Source organism: Bubalus bubalis, chromosome X (assembly GCF_019923935.1).
Source record: "Bubalus bubalis isolate 160015118507 breed Murrah chromosome X, NDDB_SH_1, whole genome shotgun sequence".
In the NCBI taxonomy this organism is placed as follows: domain Eukaryota; kingdom Metazoa; phylum Chordata; class Mammalia; order Artiodactyla; family Bovidae; genus Bubalus; species Bubalus bubalis.
This window is the reverse complement of record NC_059181.1, coordinates 37,404,385-37,424,733: the sequence shown is the minus strand read 5'-3', so window position 1 is coordinate 37,424,733 and position 20,349 is coordinate 37,404,385. Positions and strand designations below refer to the sequence as shown.

Sequence of the window (20,349 nt, the reverse complement as noted above, 5' to 3'; positions counted from 1 at the left end):
TCACAGCGACCTAAAATAGCCAAACAGTTTTAAAAAGTAGAACAAGTTGGAGGACATACATTACCTGACTTTCAGTCTTATTATAAAGCTACAGGAATAAATATAGTGTAGTACCAGTGAAACGATAGACACATTTAACAGAATTAAAGGATCAGTAGGCAATGGCACCCCACTCCAGTACTCTTGCCTGGAAAATCCCATGGACGGAGGAGCCTGGTATGCTGCAGTCCATGGGGTCGCTAAGAGTCGGACACAACTGAGCGACTGCACTTTCACTTTTCACTTTCATGCATTGGAGAAGGAAATGGCAACCCACTCCAGTGTTCTTGCCTGGAGAATCCCAGGGACAGCAGAGCCTGGTGGGCTGCCATCTATGGGGTTGCACAGAGTCAGACACGACTGAAGTGATGCAGCAGCAACAGCAGCAGCAGACCAAGAATATATGGTCTGTTGATTTTCAATAAAGTCATCAAGAAAATTCAATGGAGAAAGGGTAATCTTTTCAGTGAATGGTATTTGCATGATGGATATTCATATGAGAAAAAAATGAACTTCAGCCCTTACCTATAATTAGTATCTTATCAGATTACAGTGTATATGTGCATATATGGTATATGTGAGCTAAGCTAATATATACACACTAATATAATATATACATTAATTACAGCACTATAATTGTATATTTATTACAATATTAATGTAAACTGTATAATAGTTTAAACCATATTAGATATAATATATACACACAGATATATGCAACATATATAATACACATACAATGTACAATAAATTAGAAATGGATCACAGACTGAAATGTAAAGCTAAAACTATAAAACTTTTAGAAAAAAACATAGGAAAAAAAATTTTGTGATGTTGGGGTAGAAAAAGATTTCTTAGTAAGACACTAAAAGCATGAACCATCAAAAATAACAGGATAAACTGAACTTCATCAAAATTAAAAGACACTATTAAGAAAATTAAAAGGGAAGCCAAAGAACAGGAGAAAATACAACACAAGGAACTTGCATCTAGAATATACAAAGATATATTATGCTTCAAAAATCAACACAATTAAAAATGGGCAAAAGACTTTAACAAGAACTTCTTAAGAGAGATATATAATTGACCAGTAAGCACATGAAAAAAATATCCAATTTCTTTAAAATATATCTGGAATTTTAGGGAAATGCATATTAAAAGAGAATGAGATACCAGTATATGACCACTAGGATGACTACAACAAAAAGTCAACAGCAACAATACCATGTGTTAGAGAGGATGTGGAAACAATGGAACGATTACACATTACTGTTAGGAAAGTAAAATGGTAAAACCACTTTGAAAAACTTTTGTCTGCTTCTTTAAATTTAGACATTTAGCAAACTGCCCAGCCATTCCACTCCTAGGCATTTTTGCTAGTAAAATGATCCCCCGAAAGACTTGTACATGAATGTTCATACAAGGTTTTATTCATCACTGCCCTAAACTGAAAACAATATGAATGTCCATCAACAAGTAAATGGATAAACAAAATGTGGAATATCCATACAATGAAACAATATTCAGTAATAAAAGGGAACAGATTACTGATAGACATAATATGAATAAATCTCAAAATGAGTGAAAGAAGCGAGGCAAAAAAATTGTATAGGCTGTATGATTCCATTTACATAAAATTCTAGAAAATGGAAACTAATCCATAGAGACAGAAAGGAAATCATTGCTGTCCTTAGACCAGGGGTGGAGGAAAGGATTGACTCCAAGGGGTCTTAGGAAACTGGAAGTATTCCATAAATTCACTGTAGCAGCGTTTTCATGGGTGTATACATGGATCAAGGCTTATCACATTTCTTTATGTTGAAGCCCTAGTCTCCAAAACGATACTGTTTGGGGATGGGACCTTTGGGAGGTAGTAAGAATTAGATGAGGTCATGAGGGAGGGGCCCTCACAAGGGGGTTAGTGCCCTTATAAAAGCCGTATACCAGGGACTTTGCTGAGTTCTCTCCACCATTTGAGGACACAATGAGAAGACTGCCATCAGCAAGCCTTCACAAGAACCAACCATGCCTGCACCCTGATCTCAAACTTACAGCCTCCAGAACTATAAGAAATACATTTCTATTGTTTAAGCCACCCCTGTGGGTGTGCTTAGTCACTCAGTCATGTCCATGGGGATTCTCCAGGAGAGAATAATGGAGTGGGTTGCCATGCCATCCTCCAAAGGATCTTCCCAACCCAGGGATCGAACCCAGGTCTCCCGCAGTGCAGGCAGATTCTTTACCATCTGAGCCACCAGGGAAGCCACCCCAGTCTGTGGTAACTTGCTATGGAAATTCAATTTAATATGTTATTTATAATAAATAGAATGCAAATTAAAATGCCAATGAAGTACAATTTCATACTCACCTAATAAGTAAACATTTAAATGTTTTTATAAAGATAGTAATGAGTGTGTCCTTGGTAGCTCAGTGGTAAAGAACCTGCCAGCCAATGCAGGAGACATGGGTTCAACCCCTGATCTGGGAAGATTCCACATGTCATGGAGCAATTAAGCCCATGCAAACTAATGGGCTTGTGTGCCACAACTACTGAAGCCCGAGTGCACTACAGCCCACACTCCCAAACAAGAGAAGCCACCTCAACGAGAAGCCTGAACACTGCAGTGAAAAGTAGCTCCCACTTGCTGCAAATAGAGCAAGCCCACGCACAGCAACAAAGACCAAGTGCAGCCATAAATAAATGAATAAAATTACTTTTTAAAAAGATAGCAATGAGACAAACTCCTAAAAAGCACTTTGCCAATATCTTTAAATTTTGATGATCTTCACCCCCTATGACTCAGGAATTTTACTCTGTTATAAACTAAGTAGAGAAATTCCTGCACACAGGCACAAGAGCTAGGCATAAAATATGTTTTCTATTACACTGTTTGATGTGGCAAAATATTTGAAACAGTTTGTTGTGTGATTAACAGTGGTATGTTTATACCATGAAATTTTATGTAGCAATGAAAATGAATAAACTCTCAAAACCCTTCCCCATAGTGGAGAACCATCTGCAAGGCCAGTGGTGGCCACTTTCATTTACTGCCCATTTCTTCATCTTTATCCTCAGTGCTATATATTTTTATCAAAGAATGTGGGAAAGACTTTCACACTCAGAATGAAAGGAATTTTATTTTAATATGACCTGCCCTACCTACTAATTTCCTGGCCACAGGCAATATATTAAATTATTCTGATCCTTATAGTGACCACAGGGCTTCCCTTGTGGCTCAGTTGGTAAAGAATCTGCCTGTGATGTGGGAGACCTAGGTTCGACCCCTGGGTTGGGAAGATCCTCTGGAGAAGGGAAAGGCTACCTACTCCAGTATTCTGGCCTGGAGAATTCCATGGACTGTATACTCCATGGGGACGCAGAGAGTCGGACACAACTGAGTGACTTTCACACACAGTGACCACAAGATTTGCTGTTGTGTAAGTGATGAAAAAAAGTTGTGAAGCCTACTCAAATTTCATCCTGGACAAGGAAAAGAACTATTTCCATTGAGGTGAGTGGGATAATGATAGAGAAAAATTAATTGGCTTTAATGATTACAATCTGAACTTCATTTGATCAATGTCCTCATTACCAACATATTTGCAATCCAAGTGTCATGAAAATATAAAGGGTAATGCTATATTATTTTTCTTGTCCTATGAAGGAGGTTGAGTATGTTTTTATTCAAAAGAGACTATGTACCACAATGTGAATATACTTAACATTACCCAATTATACATGTTAAATGGTTAAAATGGTAAATTTTATGTTTCACAGAACAATTTAAAACCCGATAAAAATGTATATTTTAAATGGATATACTTTACTGTATATAAATTATATCTATTGTTTACACCTCAAAAAAGTTGGAAATTTTTAAAGAAGTCATACTAAATCCTTTCTTGTTGCTTAAACATGCCACGTTCTCTCTCGCCTCGGTACCATCACATATAGTGTTCCTTTTCTTTTGGAGGTACCCTGTTCCTTACTTCCATTATTCAGCTTTGCCTGGCTAATTCTTCTTCTAACTTGTGAAATTAGTTCTGATGTCTGCCGACTATTTCAGAAAACCTTTTCGCACCAAATCTGGGCTACCTGCCCTAACTGTTCCCACAGTATTCCATACTTAATTGAATCAGGGCATGGAAAAGGAATATCATAAAGACATGCATGTTCCATGTAGCAAGGTCAAGAGTGGTGAGTTCCCACCAGAGCCCCAGCTGCTTGGCTACTGAGAAATGTCCAATAAAATAATACTTCAAGGATTTCACCCTCAGCCAAGGCTCAAAAACTTGACTCCTCTCACCACACTAACAGTGGATAGGGGTCTACTGACATTAAACAAGTCAACAAAACACAATGAGAAAAAAACTATTACAGGAACCAGAATACTGCAAATTCAGATAACCAGATTTTCTTCCCCTGGAAACCAAGAATTCTCTTCAATTCACACTTGAGAGATAGCCAAACAGCATTTGCTCCAACACAGAACTACGTAAATTCTAATGTTGTAAATAATGCAAATTCTATGTTGCTTTAGGGACAGAACTAGGATCCATTAATAGAAATCACAGGTATTAGATATTTGATTATTACTCTGACAGTAGTTTTCAAATATGATGGACTATCTCAAATATTACACTCATTTTCTGTTACTGAAACTGCTTGAAATAGCTGACTGGCCCTCAGTCATGAAATATTAATAGCAGATGATGTAAACCATCCTAATATAAAAGAGGTCTTATGGTCATTAAAGTTCCAACATCCAGAGGCTAGGCATTTTCACATCTCACATAGCTATTCACAAGATGTTATATTCTACTCCATGGTACAAGATAAAATTTGTTCCTTCAATCTAAATTTCCACACTTTTTAAGCCCTAGCTGTTACTCCAATTTACTTCGTTGGTTTTTTGTTGGCTTTTTTTCTCTCTCTCACATTTTTTTCCTTTTTTTAATTGGGACTTTTTCAGTGTTAAAAACCAAGCTGGAATGATGGGGATTCATGAGCTTAGACACAACAAACAAATATCTCTGACATGTCAGGTTGAGCTTCAGCCTCAACCTGTGTTCAACCTCAGCCCTGCCAACTCTGTAACTTTAACCAAATTATTTAACTTTTCTACATTCCCTCATCTGTAAAATTTGCAGCTTTATCCCCTTCTTGACAAATTAGGGGTTTTCACGTGGCTCACTGGTAAAGAATCTGCCTGCCAATGTAGGAGACCCAAGAGACATGGGTTTGATCCCTGGGTTGGGAAGATACCCTGGAGGAGAAAACAGAAACTCACTCCAGTATGCTTGCCTAGAAAATCCCATGGACAAAGGAGCCTGGTGAGCTACAGTCCATGGCACTGCAAAGAGTAGGACACAACTGAGCACACACACAATGACAAATTGGGGAAGAATTAAATGAGATATGTACAAAGTCTGTTAAAATATTTAATAACTATTTACTGTCTTAGTTCTCAATTTACACAGGAAAGACAGTTGATGTAGTGGAATATGCAGGTGTCAATTTCTACCTCTCTGGTTTCATACACCAAGAGACCAAGAGCCCTTTGAGGTTGGGCCAATGCTATTCATCTTTGAATACCTAATCCCATGCCCAATGCCAAGAATTTACTGGGTTCTCAACAGTGTCTGCGAAATAATTAAATAGCTCAGGAGATCTTGCTTGGGTGCCTTTCTCCCAAAGATTTGGATGTTTCTTCAACTCAACAAGCTCATTTTTTCCACTGGGTAGTTCAACAATAACCCCAGGAAAAACAAATAGCCAGGAGACCATTTTAGGAATCTGGGTAGTGAAAACACTTATACACTCAAGGTGGATCTTATCAAGGTCAAAGGAAGTAGGAAGAGGGAAAGGACGGATTAAATCCAGGAATCAAAGGGCAAAGTCATTCTTTGTCATTATAACCACCAAACAATCACACATCTGTGAAGCATTAGTCACCTATAAAAACAAAATGTGTACTGTGAGTCATACAATCCTTTATGACAGCTTTTTAAATGATAGCACTTGACTGAATTTTACTGGCTTGAAGTTCAACCTGACATATTTACACTAAAACCCCCGCATCACATTCTCTCTGGTTATTTTGAAAACACCTGGAGTTTCTGTTTGATAGGAAAAACAATTACCGATGAAGTGAAAGGAGTATAGAAAGTCAGAAAGAAAGATCAAAAGAGGTTACCTGAAAGTGTTCTCCAAACTAGAAATGTTATTTAAAGCTAAAATGATACTCTTTATTAGCTGAGCCCATCAACGCACAGAATGACATGGTGCAGATTTGCACTTGTTTCAAGTACTTGTTCAAGTAGTAGTAATGACGAAGAGTTAATATGACAGATGACACTGATAAGTGATTTCCCTTAATTATATGCCATTACAGCTCCATTTACAAAAGCTAAATACAATTTTTTTAAAAAACAGATGCTATCTATTCTCTAACTTACATAAATGACATGAGAAGGATTTTTATAGAGATCCAGTTGTAATTCACATTTAGACATATCTGATAAGGCAAAATATTTATTGTTATTGTTGTTGTTCATGAGGTAGGACCTAAAAAGAACATCAGTCTTAATATGAAAATTAAAGATACATCAATTCATCAAGAACCAAATTATGGAGCACCTATCATGGCTCTTCCACCCTGAGGTCTGAGAGAGGTTTAAACAATTATACACTATAGAATTAACCTTCAAGTAGTTTATACAAAAAGCTCAGAATACTGTACTGCTTTCACTTTATCTTTCCTATCTTGAACTGAAAATAATCAGTGCATGTAAGTGCCAAATTGCACTATCAGGAAAGATTCAGTTCAGTTCAGTCGCTCAGTCGTGTCCAACTCATTGTGACCCCATGAACCACAGCACACCAGGCCTCCCTGTCCATCACCAACTCCCGGAGTTCACTCAGACTCACGTCCATTGAGTCAGTGATGCCATCCAGCCATCTCATCCTCTGTTGTCCCCTTCTCCTCCTGCCCCCAATCCCTCCCAGCATCAGAGTCTTTTCCAATGAGTCAACTCTTCGCATGAGGTGGCCAAAGTACTGGAGTTTCAGCTTCAGCATCATTCCTTCAGAAGAACTGAAAATATTTAGTCTAAAAATGTGAAAAATTCATTCTTGTCATTTAATAAAGTATAGTTCTTTGGGACTCAGCTGAACTGTTCTGCATGCAGTCTAGAGGTTAAAAGCATGGCACTTAAACTAGGTTGCCTAGGTTTGATTCCCAATTATTATTAGATTAAAAGCTGTGTGATCTTAGCCTTATTATTTAAGTTCCTGGTGCCTCAGTTACTTCACCTCTAAAACGGAAATGACAGTACATTTCTACTGGAAAGGAGTACAACTTGTTCAGTTGTGATGAGTTAGTGTTTGCAAAACATTTACAGTAGTTCTGTTGCAGGAAGAGGGACCCCTTCCAGGGCCCAAAACTGGGCTTTTGTCTAACACTCAGAAATGAATTGTCCGAGGAGACACATGTGCTGACAAAGCAAGAGATTTTATTGGGAGAGGGCACCTGGGTGGAGAGCAGTAGGGTCAGGGAGCCCAGGAGAACTGCTCTGGCAGGTGGCTTGCAGTCTCGGGTTTTATGGTGATGGGATTAGTTTCCAGGTGGTCTTTAGCCAGTCATTCTGACTCAAAGTCCTTCCTGGTGGTGCACGCCTTGTTCAGCCAAGATGGATGCCAGAGAGAAGGATGCTGGGAGGTGGTCGGACATGTGGTGTCTTCTTTCAACCTTTCCTGAACTCTTCTGGTTGGTGGTGGCTTATTAGTTCCGTGTTCCTTACCAGGACCTCCTGTCGTAAAACAACTCATGCAAATGGTTACTATGGTGCCTGGCCAGGGTGGGCGGTTTCAGTCAGTGTGCCTCCCCTAACAGTTCTGCTACTTAATAAATAACACAAATGTGCTCATTAAGAAATAAAAAGAGGGAAAAGAGCCTATGACTTTTGGACTCTGATTATCTGAATAAGAAGTTCAATGATTCTAGTCAAAGTCACTCAGTCGTGTCCGACTGTTTGCAACCCCATACAGTCCATGGAATTCTCCAGGACAGAATACTAGAGTGGGTAGCCTTTCCCTTCTCCAGGGGATCTTCCCAACCCAAGGATTGAAACCAGGTCTCCTGCATTGCAGGTGGATTCTTTACCAGCTGAGCCACAAGGGAAGCTCAAGAATACTGGAGTGGATAACCTATCCCTTCTCCAGCAGATCTTCCCGACCTAGGAATTGAACCAGGGTCTCCTGCATTGCAGGCGGATTTTTTACCAACTGAGCTATCAGGGAAGCCCCCTCAATGATTCTAACCAAATAACAAAGTTATTTAAAAAAATTGACTATACACACACACACACACACACACACACACACACATACACACACATATATATAGTCAAAGTGGCAAATCACATAGCTGACGAGAATTTACTTCACTAAGGGAATATAATTGTTGAACTTCTTACAATTAGTTACCTACATGGATGATAAACTATGTAATATGGCACAGGCTTTAGTTCAAATCCTGGTCCTACCACTTATCATCTAGGTAATCCTGTATAAACTTCTCCATTTCTTTCTCCACCTTCTCTGGGCTTTCAGTTCAGTTCAGTTCAGTCGCTCAGTCATATCCAACTCTTTGCGACGCCATGAATTGCAGCAGGCCAGACCTCCCTGTCCAGCACCAACTCCCAGAGTTCACTCAAACTCATGTCCTCGACTCAAACTCAAGTCGGTGATGCCATCCAGCCATCTCATCCTCTCTCGTCCCCTTCTCCTCCTGCCCCCAATCCCTCCCAGCATCAGGGTCTTTTCCAATGAGTCAACTCTTCTCATGAGGTGGCCAAAGTATTGGAGTTTCAGCTTTAGCATCAGTCCTTCCAAAGAACACCCAGGAATGATGTCCTTTAGAATGGACTGGTTGGATCTCCTTGCAGTCCAAGGGACTCTCAAAAGTCTTCTCCAACACCACAGTTCAAAAGCATGAATTCTTTGGTGCTCAGCTTTCTTCACAGTCCAACACTCACATCCATACATGACCACTGGAAAAACCATAGCCTTGACTAGATGGACCTTTGTTGGCAAAGTAATGTCTCTGCTTTGCAATATGCTATCTAGGTTGGTCATAACTTTCCTTCCAAGGAGTAAGCGTCTTTTAATTTCATGGCTGCAATCATCTGCAGTGATTTTGAAGCCCCCAAAAATAAAGTCTAACACTGTTTCCACATCTATTTCCCATGAAGCGATGGGACCAGATGCCATGATCTTCGTTTTCTGAATGTTGCGCTTTAAGCCAACTTTTTCACCCTCCTCTTTCACTTTCATCAAGAGGCTCTTTAGTTCCTCTTCACTTTTTGCCATAAGGGTGGTGTCATCTGCATATCTGAGGTTATTGATATTTCTCCCAGTAATCCTGATTCCAGCTTGTGCTTCCTCCAGCCCAGGGTTTCTCATGATGTACTCTGCATATAAGTTAAATAAGCAGGGTGACGATATACAGCCTTGACGTACTCCTTTTCCTATTTGGAACCAGTCTGTTGTTCCATGTCCAGTTCTAACTGTTGCTTCCTGACCTGCATACAGGTTTCTCAAGAGGCAGGTCAGCTGGTCTGGTATTCCCATCAGTTTCAGAATTTTCCACAGTTTATTGTGATCCACACAGTCAAAGGCTTTGGCACAGTCAATAAAGCAGAATACCTGCATCCAAATAACCATAACAGCTTTATTCACAGTAGCCCCAAACTGGAAACAATCCAAATGTCCATCAGCTGGTAAAGGGATAAACCAATTGTGATATACCTATTGGCTTCCCTGGTGATGCAGTGGTGAAGAATTCGTCTGCAGTGCAGGAGACACAGGTTCCATCTCTGATCCAGGAAGATCCCACAGGCCACGGAGCAACTAAGCCCGTTAGCCACAGCTACTAAGCCTGTGCTCTAGAGCCTGCAAGCTGCAACTACTGAGCCCATGTGCCACAACTACCGCAGGCCACACCTTAGAGCCTGTGCTCTGCAACCAAGAGTAGCCCCCACTCGCCGAAACTAGAGAAAAGCCTGAGCAGCAACAAAGACTCAGCATAACCAAATAAATAAATAAAATGATTAAAAAAATATATCACAAGCTTCTCCTGAACGATTAAATTGTCTGATTTTCCTTTAAAAATGCAAATTTCACCTTTGTGAAGGTGAAAGTCACTCAGTTGTGTCCTATTCTTTGCGATCCCATGGACTGTAGCCCATCAAGCTCCTCTGTCTGTGGAATTCTCCAGGCAAGAACACTGGAGTGGGTTGACATTTCCTTCTCTCAGGGATCAAACCTGGGTCTCCTGCATTGCAGGCGGATTCTTTACTGTCTGAGCCACCAGGGAAGCCCTGAACCTTTAAGAGGCTGAAATTCTATAAAAAGAAGCAGTCAAGATTACCATAAAGCTGGTTGTGAATAAATTCAGTGTAAATTGCCTTCAGCATAGTCCTACATTGAGAATCTATAGTTAAAAACAAGGAACTTATGAGCACCATTCCATTGTAACTTACAAAATGGACCATTCTTTAAATAAAAGAAACTCCTCTTAATACAAATAATGAAAATGATAGCAGATGTACCTTAAGTTAAAAATTACTTATCTAAATGAAAAAAACCTTCATTTAAGAAAATCTGATATATTAATATTTGGGCATGCAAATTAAGTGATTATATACTTGATAAAAAAAACTTTACACTCAACTTACTTTAACAATAAACTTCTCTATGCCATTTAAAATTACTTGATTTAAGCACAGTTTTGCAGAAAAGTGCCTCCTATACCAAGCATAAGCAAGAACCAACAACTCTAAACTTTCTAGCTACAATCATATAATTTCTTCTCCTGGGTCTCAAAATGATATTATGTGTTAAATAACAAGCCTGATTTGGAACTGCAAGATTATTCCACGCCATATTGCTCTCTCTCCCCAACATAGTTCAACCAGCAGGGTTGATATAGGAGAATCAATAAAATGTAATTGTGCGCATTTTTAACATGATTCCTCACGGGAAACAGGCCACAAATAAATGACTAAATTCTGCATTTGTCCCCCATGCCTCTCATAACCATACTACCGTGACACACAAGAAGCTCCAAGATACATGGATGTTCAGGTTGCAAATTTGGGATTCAGTGTAAGAGAGTGAAGGGGTCCTTATCAAAGCCTAACCTTGAACTCAAGGCCCCAGGTAGGACATATGAATTAAGCCAATTCATAGACTCCTTTGGGAAAAGGTAATCAAATTCACTTACTTATTAATAAATTCTAAGACACTCCTTATGCCTATTGGTCAGGAAATCATTGGCTGAAGGTGAGCTCCAACTAAGAAGATGTGAGCAAATCCGCTGGACTTGAAAAATTCAAGGCTGTCATCTCTTAACCCTAACAATAATGAATAACTAAAAGATAAGAAATAAGATAAAAGATAAAAAACAAAAAACGAGTATAAGATGTAAATCTACATGTTTCCAGGATAGATACAGATGATGATGACAAATAATTCTAGTCATTCACCTCACTAATTTTGCAAATACAATAAATGACTTGAATCCTTGTCCTTGCAGTCTTAACATGTTACATAAATTAAAAGTATTAAGAATTCAGCTGTTTTTAAAAAAAATTTTCATATAGTGTGTAACCAGTTTATACTATTCCTCCAGGTTCCCCAGAAAGAGACCAATGTGTAATCAACACATGCCATGGTGCCAAATGAATATAAATGTGATATCAATAAAAGCATGTTACTCAAAAAACATAATCTCATTTATTATTTTTAAAGATTTTTGTAACATTTCCTCTTTGATTTTTTTTTATAACCACACTGTAATATATATGAGAAGAAATTGTAACTCCGATTTCACAGATAGGGGGAAACTCATTTGCCCTGGATCTCAAATTGCATTTGTGATAAAGGAACTCTGTGTTCTTTATGCCACAAAATATTTCTAGTTATTGATAAGACTTTCTTGCAATGACCTCTAAGACTTTCAGTATCACTAAATAAACATTTATTCATTACATTTTTTAAAGTTTAAGTGCAGTTGATTTACAATGTTTCAGGTATACTGCAAAATGGTTCAGATATATATTCTTTTACATAATCTTTTCTATTATAGGTTATTACAAGTTACTGTATATAGTTCCTTGTGCTATATAGTAGGACATTGTTGTTTATCTATCTTATATCTAGTAATTTGTATCTGATAATCCCAAACTCCTACTTTATCCCTCTCCCCACTCCAGTACTCTTGCCTGGAAAATTCCATGGCTGGAGGAGCCTAGTAGGCTGCAGTCCATGGGGTCGCTAAGAGTCAGACACGACTGAGCGACTTCACTTTCACTTTTCACTTTCATGCATTGGAGAAGGAAATGGCAACCCACTCCAGTGTTCTTGCCTGGAGAATCCCAGGGACGGGGGAGCCTGGTGGGCTGCCATCTCTGGGGTCGCACAGAGTCGGACACGACTGAAGTGACTTAGCAGCAGCAGCAGCCCCTTTCCCTCTTGGTAACCACAAGTCTGTTCTCTATGCCTGTGAGTCTGTTTCTGTTTCATAGATAAATTCTTTTGCCATCATAGTTTAGATTCCACCTATAAGTGATATCATATGCCTGACTTCACCTAGTATGATAATCTCTGCTGCTGCTGCTGCTAAGTAGCTTCAGTCATGTCCGACTCTGTGCGACCCCATAGACGGCAGCCCACCAGGCTCCCCCGTCCCTGGGATTTTCCAGGCAAGAATTCTGGAGTGGGTTGCCATTTCCTTCTCCAATGCATGAAAGTGAAGTCCCTCAGTCGTGTCTGACTCTTCGCGACCCCCTGGACTGCAGCCTACCAGGCTCCTCTGTCCATGGGATTCTCCAGGCAAGAGTACTGGAGTGGTTTGCCATTGTCTTCTCCGTGATAATCTCTAGGTTCATCCATGTTGCTGCAAATGGTATTTCATTCTTTTCTATGGTTAAGTAATATTCCATTGTGTATATATATACGCATGTTTTTTATCCATTCATCTGTTGAGACATTTAGGTTGCTTCCAACCTTCATCCTTTTTCAAATCTAGTACCTTCATGTCTTCCTCTCCCTTATCCCTTCATCCCTCCTCCATCTCCTTGTTCCTGCAAACATGCTCTTCTTTGTCTTGAAACTCCAATTTCACTTATTCCTAAAGCCTTAGCCTATAAACAAGTCTAAAATACATACACATTGTTGTCAATCTACTATACAGTCTGTATCTTCATCACATTTACTGAATTTATTGAAATGCTTGGCTACACTGTGTGTCCAACCTACCTCCCAGTCACTTCTCAAATTGCTGTAATCTAACTCTTATCCCACTGCTCTCCTGTAACCATTCTAGTGAATCCCAACTCTCTATTTCCAAAAGTTCTAAGATTGGGAATTTGTATTTACTTTCACATCTTAAGACATATTTAGTAAGAAAACTGGACCTCTTACTTAGATGCCACTTTTCTTGGGTATATATTTATGTTTCAAACTTTTAAATTTTTAATTAGTCATAAACCATTTTCTTTTTCATTTATGGATCTAAGATTTATTTTTATGCTATGAAATTCTTTCTATCCTCTAAGATCAAATCAATCTATACCTACTCAATTTCTTCCATTGTTAGTGTTCTCCTCAAGCTCTTTGCCTCAGAATCAATTATGGTAATTACTAAAAATAAAATTAGTAGTACACACTGGATAGATAGTACCCATCATATGTACCACTATTCAAAAACTTCAATACACATGAAAAGTAACACATAAATCCAAGGTATGTTTGCAAATATCTTTACACTTCCATAGCCTAAAAAGATCTCAGGAAAAGTACTTATTTCATTTAGTCAAAAGCCAATATTTAGTACTTTAAATTACTAATTTTTGTAATAAAAATTATTATTGAGTAAGCTATTCTATGACAACCAACTGAATACACATCACACATTAAAGGTAATCTCCATCATTTTTAGAGCCACCTAAAAAGCAACACATTGGTCTGAATTTCTTAAATAGAAAAGCATTACATGGTCATGGTGGTTTAGTTGCTAAGTCATGTCTGACTCTTTGCAGCCCCATGGACTGTAGCCCACCAGGCTCCTCTGTCCATGGGATTTCCCAGGCAAGAATAATGGACTGGGTTGCCTTTTCCTCCTCCAGGGTATCTTCCTGACCCAGGGATAGAGCTTGCATCCTCTGCATTGCAGGCAAACTCTTTACCACTGAGCCACCAGGGATTCCCAAGCATCAAGTACTTCCCAGTTATACCTGTACCTGGAATTTCAAGCATAGCTTCTGATAACTGAATGCATATACAAAAACTTCAAAAAGGTAAAAGTTAATAAAGATCTACTCTGCTTTACACGGTGAGTGTTTCTGAAAATGTACTACAGTTGACCCTTGAATAACATGGAGGTTAATCTGCATATAGCTTGCCAGGCCTCCATAACCATGGTTCCTCCACACCGTGGATTCATCCAACCACAGACTGTGTAGTATTCTAGAATTTACTATTGCGAAACACCTGCCTGTTAAATGGACCTGAACAGTTCAATTTCACATTGTTCAAGGGTCGACTGTAATTCAAATATGTTATTAAACAATAAAGTCTTCCTACCTAAGAGAGCTCTTATGAAAATACTTTGAGCAAGTAATTATTCCTGTAAAATACATACACATAGTAGAGGGGTATCTTTCGAATTTACATTTGTTAGGTTTGCTCTAAGTGACCAACAGCATAGAAGAGATGATGACAGGAAGGGTCACATCAGCACATGACTCATCTAAGAGCAAGAGGGCATTCAAAGGCATGGTTGGTGTTTCTTTATGTAGCGAGAAGGCTGAAAGGCAAGAGAAAGATACATGTAACTCAATCTATTGAGAAACCTAGTTTTGAAGTTCCCACCTGTCTGTAATGGCATTCCCTGAGGATTTAAAACAAGCATTGGGTAACACATCTTAAAAACTCAAAAATCTGAACCTAGAGATTGTCATACTGAGTAAAGTTAAGTTAGACAGACAAAGATGAATACAATATGAAATAGCCTATATGTAGAACCTAAAATATGATACAAAAGAATTTATTTAGAAAATAGACTCACAGACATAGAAAAAACATTTACAGTTACCAAAGGGGAAAAAGAGGGGGTCAATTAGGTTGGGTTTAACATATACACACTGCTATATATAAAATAGATAACAAGGACCTAGTGTATAGCACAGGAAACTCTTCTCAATCCTCTGTAATGATCTATATGGGAAAAGAATCTTAAAAAAGAGGGGATATATGCATATGTATAACTGACTGACTTTGCTGTACAGCAGAAACTAACACAGAATTGTAAATCAACTATGAAGTGAAAGTATAAAAGTGTCAGTTGCTCAGTCATGTCAAACTCTTTGTGACCCCATGGACTATAGCCCACCAGGCTACTCTGTCCATGGGATTCCAAGCAAGAATACCGGAGTGGGTAGCCATGCCCTTTCCCAGAGGATCTTCCCAACCCAGGGATTGAACCCAGGTCGCCCACATTGCAGGCAGATCATTTACCATCTGAGCCACCAGGGAAGCCCAAATCAACTATACTTCAATTTAAAAAAAAAAAAAACTCAAAAACATTGAGATCATGAAAAATTGATAGCCACGGTTCATGTGTTAAGTACTGTATTACACAGCACAGAACAAATTACCAACTAAACACTACATTTCTCCTTAAATGTTGTACCGAGGATCACCCCAGGTGCAACTGCAGAGGCAAAATTTGTACTCTGCATTCCCTTTTTCTTCTCTTTGTTGTTAAAGTAATATTTCTTCCCTGGTGCTCAAAAACTTTCCCTTGTGTGGTACTCACTTTTTGTCTTTTTCATGTTCTACCCGCTAAGTACATTCAAAATGTACTCAGGCCCTACAAGGTTTGAGAAATTAAGCTGACTAAAGCTAAAATGCTAATGGTATGACAGATTACTCTTTCCAGATCTATCAATGAGGAATGCTTTGGGCAGTAAGTAACAGTGATATCAGGAACAACAATGATAAAAAAGCTACAGTGACATAAACCGCTGGAGGAAGAGCAATGTCAGGTTGATTTGGTGGCTCACCCATGTGACCAAAGATCTAGGCTCTCTCTATTGTTAAGTTCTACCATACTTAGCATATGGGATATGGTCCCCTGGCTATTTGCTTCATGACTGCAAGATGACCTTCCTAGCTCCACGTGTCACAGTAACAAGAAAACAAAGGCAGGATGTGACAGAAATTAAACCCAAATCACTCTTTCCCCTCATGCACTTCATTCCTTTTATCAGAAAGTACAAACTTTCCAAGAAGCCCCAGATGAGTTTCCTTTATATCTCATTGACAAGGAAGAACAGGGAAGTAACTCTCAGGATTTTTTAGCCTCCACAGAGGAAGCCAGTGAGAAAAAGGATTAAAAATGGTTTCCAGGGAATGAACTCAATGTGCCTGCCATACCAGACAATGTGCATGAGATTAAATAGAGATCTTTAGGCTTACATAGGAAAAAAAGAACAGCAATACGTAAATGGAGGTTGTGGCTGTCTGTAGCTCTCCCCTTCCTATCCACCTGTGAATCTGGGGTAGGTAGAAGCTGTCTTGTTCATGGTTTTATTTCCACTTTAGAAATTTCATACATTTTCATAGAACAAATGATGGCAGAATATGAAAATCTCTCTGAACGAATTCCACAGGAATTCACTGCATGCTTCACAACTCCAACACATCTATTCCTCACAGGATATTTTTTAACTGAAAGGAAAAGTATCAAGACTCCGGTGTGAACTGGAGAAGAGGACAGGTATTTTATAAAGTATTGCCAGAGTGAGAAGTAATAAACCTGGGAGTTCAGCATTTGGTCAAAATGATACATTACATCAATGCAGTGACTCAATTCCAGTGATGCTTTTGGACTCTAAAATTCCAGAAGAAGCCCTCCTACATTATTGGTGGGAATTTAAATTGGTGCAACCACTATGGAGAACAGTGCAGAGGCTCCTTAAAAAACTAAAAACAGTTATCATATGATCCAACGATCCCATTTCTGGGCATATATTCAGAAAATGACTCTAATTTGAAAAGATATAATACATGCACCCAATGCTCACTGTAGCACTATTGACAACAGCCGGGACATGGAAGCAACCTACATGTATATTGCCCGGTGAATGGATAAACAAGGTGTGGTATATATACACAATGGAATATTACTCAGCCACAAAAAAGAATTTGCAGCAACATGCATGGACCCACAGATTATAAGTAGTGAAGTCAGACAAAGACAAACATAATATGGTATCACAGGTAGAATCTTTAAAAAATGATACAAATAAACTTATTTACAAAAGAGACTGTCAGATATAGAAAACAAATTTATGGTTACCAAAAAAGGGGCAGGAGGCACAAATTACAAGAGTGGGATTAACAGATCTACATTACTTTACATAAAACAGATAAATAATAAGGTCCTACTGTATAGTGGAGAAGGCAGTGGCACCCCACTCCAGTACTCTTGCCTGGAAAATCCCATGGACGGAGGAGCCTGGTAGGCTGCAGTCCATGGGGTCGCTGAGGGTCGGACACGACTGAGCGACTTCACTTTCACTTTTCACTTTCATGCATTGGAGAAGGAAATGGCAACCCCTCCAGTGTTCTTGCCTGGAGAATTCTCCATGGCCATGGTTCATGGGGTTGCAGAGTCGGACACAACTGAAGTGACTAAGCATGCACTGTATAGTGCAGGAAACTAAACTGGTATCTTATAATAGCTTATAATGGAAAAGAATCTGAATATGAAAAAAAATATATATATATATATGTATATCTGAATCAGTTTGCTGTACACCAGAAATTAATACATTGTAAATCAACTATAGCTCAACTAAAATATATAAAATTAAAAAAATAAAATTTCAGAAGAGTTACTAATATTTCTACAAAACGAAAGCAGCTCCCATTATACCTCATGTTGTTGTTAACCTTTACTATTCTATTTGCTCCCCTATCAGTATTGTCCCTTATGCTGCTTAATAATAGAACAAAATGGGGAGAAATTATTCAGGATTTAAATGAAGTAAGTGTGATAAAATAAGAGGAAAATCCTTACAACTTTGAAACTTCTTGGAGTAGGATTTGCCCACTTAAGAAATGTTCCCTCAGCTGAAAACAAACATGAATCTATGAAGAAGAAAAGTTTGTGCACTTGGATTCGAATGGACTGGATCATTTGGTACCTTGACCTAGTCTGAAAATCTAGAAAAACATCAGAAAAAGAAATGAGAAATTAAATAGGAACAAGAAGAAAATTAAAAGTTTTCAGCTTACAGTGTTCACAAAAATTAAGTAGTTCATTTTATTTAATCTCACAACAAATTTGGAGGTGGCTATTACCCTCATTTACAGTAAGGAAACTGAATAAAGAACAAATAAATCACTTGATTAAGGTTACAAACTGGGAAGATCAGAATCTACACTAAAGTCTGTCTGCCGTGCTCGCTTTGACAGCACATATACTACAATTGGAACGATACAGAGAAGATTAGCATGGCCCCTGCAGAATGATGACACGCAAATTCATGAAGCGTTCCATATTTTTAGCCAGGACATGGAAGCAACCTAGATGTCCATCAGCAGACAAATGGATAAGAAAGCTATGGTACATATACACAATGGAATATTAGTCATTAAAAAGAATACATTTGAATCAGTTCTAATGAAGTGGATGAAACTGGAGCCTATATTATACAGAGTGAAGTAAACCAGAAAGAAAAACACCAATACAGTATACTAACGCATATATATGGAATTTAGAAAGATGGTAACGATAACCCTGTATGTGAGACAGCAAAAGAGACACAGATGTATAGAACAGTCTTTTGGACTCTGTGGGAGAGGGTGAGGGTGGGATGATTTGGAAGAATGGCATTGAAACATGTATAATATCATATATGAAACGAATCGCCAGTCCAGGTTCGATGCATGATACAGGATGCTCGGGGCTGGTGCACTGGGATGACCCAGAGGGATGGTACAGGGAGGGAGGTGGAAGGGGGTTTCAGGATGGGGAACGCGTGTATACCCATGGTGGATTCATGTTGATGTATGGCAAAACCAACACAATATTGTAAAGTAATTAGTCTCCAATTAAAATAAATAAATATATATTAAAAAAAATAAAGTCTGTCTGCCAAATCAATGTACTTTTGACTTTTTCCACCAAACAGAGAAAGAGGAGCCATCACACATGCCCAGAATAGGTGTATTCTTCAGAAATGTTCTATTAAATGAAAAAGATGCAAAGCCCAGTTAAAATGACAACAGCTCCCTGAAGGAAATAGGAAATGCCCTTGGATGCACAGAGCAATCACAAAACAAAGTTCTCAAAGCAATTGTGGGTAAAGCTAACTGACCAGAGATGACCAAGAAAATAATGAACCTTGTAATAGGAAGACAGCCAATTTAGACCCCAAGGAGTGAGGGAGAAGGGAGAGAAAAGTAAGTAAGGTGGGCAGTGAAAGAGAGAGAGAGAAGGAAATGGGAGAGAAGAGGTACTAGGGCTATTAAGTGATGAAGGCAAAACTGTTTGGGCAGGAAAGTAGCCATTATCAAGAACATTCTATCACACAAGATGTTCTTCTGGAAGAAGAGCTTCTGTCACAATTATTGAGATGGAACCATTTGAAGTAAAAGGAAAGATCAATTTTCTATGAACCAAAGCGATTCTTCCCCCTTATATGTCTTCCAAGATCAACCTTAATGGCTCAAATATCACAGAGAATCCACAGATATAAGGACTCTCATGGTTGAATTGATTATATTCCCCCACACCCAATTATTGAGTACAGCAGCTACTTACATAACTTTTCTGAACATAAACATTTCCCCTCTGGCCTTGAAGGAAACCGTCAAGGAAGTTCATGCTTCAAGCATTTTATGATTTAATTTTTTAATCCCTAATATCCTTGAATTTAATTTTTTTTATTTGTACTTCTCAGCACTAAAATCAACAGTGGTTTTGTTCTAGCCATGATTTTTTTTGATCCTTCTGATTTTGTTATTTCCCTTATCCTTAGCTGACTTTCACTGACTCATGAGTAAATCATAGCTGATAAATCTCTAAAACTCAAATTGACTTATCTCAATAACAAGTTTGTTGATGTGAACTCAGGAGGTACATATTAATTTGCTGTTAGACTGTTAGAGCTAAGTAAACATGCCATAAGAGGATGCAGATGACATTTTTAAGACCCAAGGTTAAGGACACT

At 38.6% G+C, this 20,349-nt stretch overlaps 1 protein-coding gene and 1 non-coding gene across 12 annotated transcripts in view; one reads left to right on the top strand and one right to left on the bottom strand.

Moving 5' to 3' along the window:
- Window positions 1-20,349, bottom strand: part of SYTL5 (synaptotagmin like 5) — a 259,990-nt gene that overhangs the window by 181,215 nt on the left and 58,426 nt on the right. The window lies entirely within an intron of this gene.
- LOC112582450 lies at window positions 18,574-18,680 on the top strand. The gene has a single exon (XR_003106980.2). It is a non-coding gene; the product is annotated as a U6 spliceosomal RNA (small nuclear RNA).